Here is a 2,819-nt window from a genome sequence, read left to right as displayed (position 1 = left end):
TGTGGAGCATAACAAATAGCATGGAGGACATGGGGAGTTGGAGAGGAGAAGGGAGTTGGGGAAATTAGAAGGGGAGGTGAATCATGAGAGACTATGGACTCTGAAAAACAATCTGAGGGGATTGAAGTGGCGGGGGGGATGGTGGGAGGTTGGGGTACCAGGTGGTGGGTATTATAGAGGGCACTGATTGCATGGAGCACTGGGTGTGGTGAAAAAATAATGAATACTGTTATGCTGAAAACAAATAAAAAATAAATTTAAAAAATGTACTGTAAAAAAATTAGGTTGACTTTTAGTTAGTTTTATTACTTTTTTGAAAAAAGATTTTATTTATTTGAGAAAGAGTGCGTGGGGGGGGAGGGGCAGAGGGAGAAGGGGAGAAGCAAAGTGCAGGAAGATAGACCTGGGGCTGGATCCCTTGGGTCCTGGGGTCAAGATCTGAGCCGAAGGCAGACACTTAACCAGCTGAACCACCTGGGTGCCCCTAGTTTTATTACTATTTTAAAATCCTTTACAGATAGTTCACTTTCTTATGCATGCAGAAGGGCAGATTGCTCCTTCCTTCTCACCAGATACCAAATGGCTCTGAGTGTCCAGCTGGGTCTCCAAGGAAAGTACTCAGATGAATCTGAGTATTCTGGGTGAGCCAGGAGTTGGAGTAACTCTTGAGAGTCCCTGTTGAGCCCCTGAGGTGGTGGTGGTAGTGACTATAGCTAGACTGGCAGAGGTGAGGAAAGTGGTCCCAAGCAGTGTTCTGCAGAAGCTGAAGAAGAAAGACCCCAATGGGCGCCTGGGTGACTCAGTGGGTTGAGCCTCTGCCTTCAGCTCCGGTCATGATCTTGGGGTCCTGGGATGGAGCCCCGCATCGAGCTCTCTGCTCAGCAGGGAACCTGCTTCCCCCCACCCCACCGCCTGCCTGTGATCTCTGTCTGTCAAATTAAAAAAAATAATAAACAATAAAAAACAACAAAAAATAAATAAAAACACAAACAGAAAACTGTTATACATGAAATTTCATAGCTTCTGCTGGAAGGAGGGGGTTGGACTTGGCCTGCACTACTGCAGAGAACCCCAGTGTGATGTTGTGACATAATGTGTAATGTGACGTGTGTGAGTGTGTGTGTGTGTGTGTGTGTGTGTGCAATCTTTGTCTAGGTTCCTGTTACAGAGGGAACATTTCCTGAGTGATAGGAATGAGAGTGTCTTTTGTTATCATAAAAGCCCCTTTCAACCGTACCTGAGTTAGCTAATGAGGTGACTCTTGGAGGAGGGGGTGCTGGTTAGCGGAGGAACTAACAATGTGATTGGAGTGATTAGAGAGTTGATGCCTTCCCTTCCTCTGGGGAGGTTGGAGATTGACCTAATCACCAGTGTCCAGTGATTTAGTCAATTGTGCCTGCATAAGATCCCTAAACAATAGGGTTTGGGCAGCTTCTGGGTTGGTGAGCACACTGAAGTGTCTGGAGGCTTAGCATGCCCAAAGAGGGCATGGGAGCTCTGCCCTCCCCCCTCCTATATACTTGCTCTATGCATCTCTTCCATTTGGCTGTTCCTGAGGTGTACCTTTTTATAAACCAGTAATAGTAAGTGAAAGTGCATTCCTGCCATTCTAGCAAATTATTAGGTGATCATGGGAAACCCCATTTTGTAGGTGACAACCTGGGACTTGCAATTGTAACTTCAAGTGGGAGACTGAGCCCTTAACCTGTGGGATCTGTGCTAACTCCAGGTAGTTAGTATCAGAATTGGCTTGTAGGACCCCCAGTTGGTGTCTTTAAAGAATTAGAGAGTTGCCTATTGTGGGAAACCCACATATTTGGTGTCAGAAGTAGTGAAATAATCTCTTTTCTATACTCTGGATGACTAGATGGGGTGGGAAAAAAGAACCAAAGTAGAGAAATAAGTAGATTATTTCTTAAGTAGAGAAATAATCTCTTTTCTATACTCTGAATGACTGCATCCTATTCTGTTGAAGCTTCCGGGAAACAATGTCCAGGGAGTTCAGGAAGTAATGTGGTAATGATGGTGGAAACCATTGTCAGTTAGACCCTAAGCCAGCTTGTGGTTCTGTCCCTAGAATCCTGAATGTCTAGAAGTATCATACGTCTGGGTTCCTGATAAGTGTTTTGCTTTCAGGTTGGAGTCTTAAAACCTCTTTGGATTCAATGTTTTGGGAAGCATTAGACAAAGATAGAGCCCATGTCTGGTATCAGATAGGATTGTGATCATATTAGAATAAGTTAAAATGAATTTCCCACTGTTAGAATCATTGGGATATTGAGGATAACTATAAGACAAACACATCCAAAATGGAAACAAGACACCTTGTAAGCAGTTGAATTTAGGATAATAAGTTACTGATGTATAAGCATCTAAAATTGAGGTGGTCTAGGGCTGTAGAGAGACATGGAGTTTGGACAGAAATCAGCATAACCATCTGTGGTGATGTTTCCCTTTGGAAATGATGACTAGCTCTTTCCACTTGGCTTACTCTCTTCATGTGGTGTTCTTTCCCCTCCCAGCTTCATTTCCTTGTATTATTAGTGAGATGAACTGCCTGCTGCTGGGATTATAAGGTTCTTCAAGGTCAGGGAAGGATTCTGACTCAGGCATCTCCTTTCCCACTCCTACTCCTCTACTTCTAGCCTAGTGCTGTGCTTTTTTTTTTTTTTTAAGTCTTTTTAATACAAGTTTAAAAAAGAGAATTTGATTTTGATATTTTTTGTCTGTGTTCCTGGATGATTTTACCTCTACTTGGAACAATTATTTATCCCTTCCTTTGTCTTTCACTTGATAGGTACTTATTGAGGATTTACTAT

Source organism: Mustela nigripes, chromosome 1 (genome assembly GCF_022355385.1).
Source record: "Mustela nigripes isolate SB6536 chromosome 1, MUSNIG.SB6536, whole genome shotgun sequence".
Taxonomy (NCBI): domain Eukaryota; kingdom Metazoa; phylum Chordata; class Mammalia; order Carnivora; family Mustelidae; genus Mustela; species Mustela nigripes.
This window is presented reverse-complemented; position numbering follows the sequence as displayed.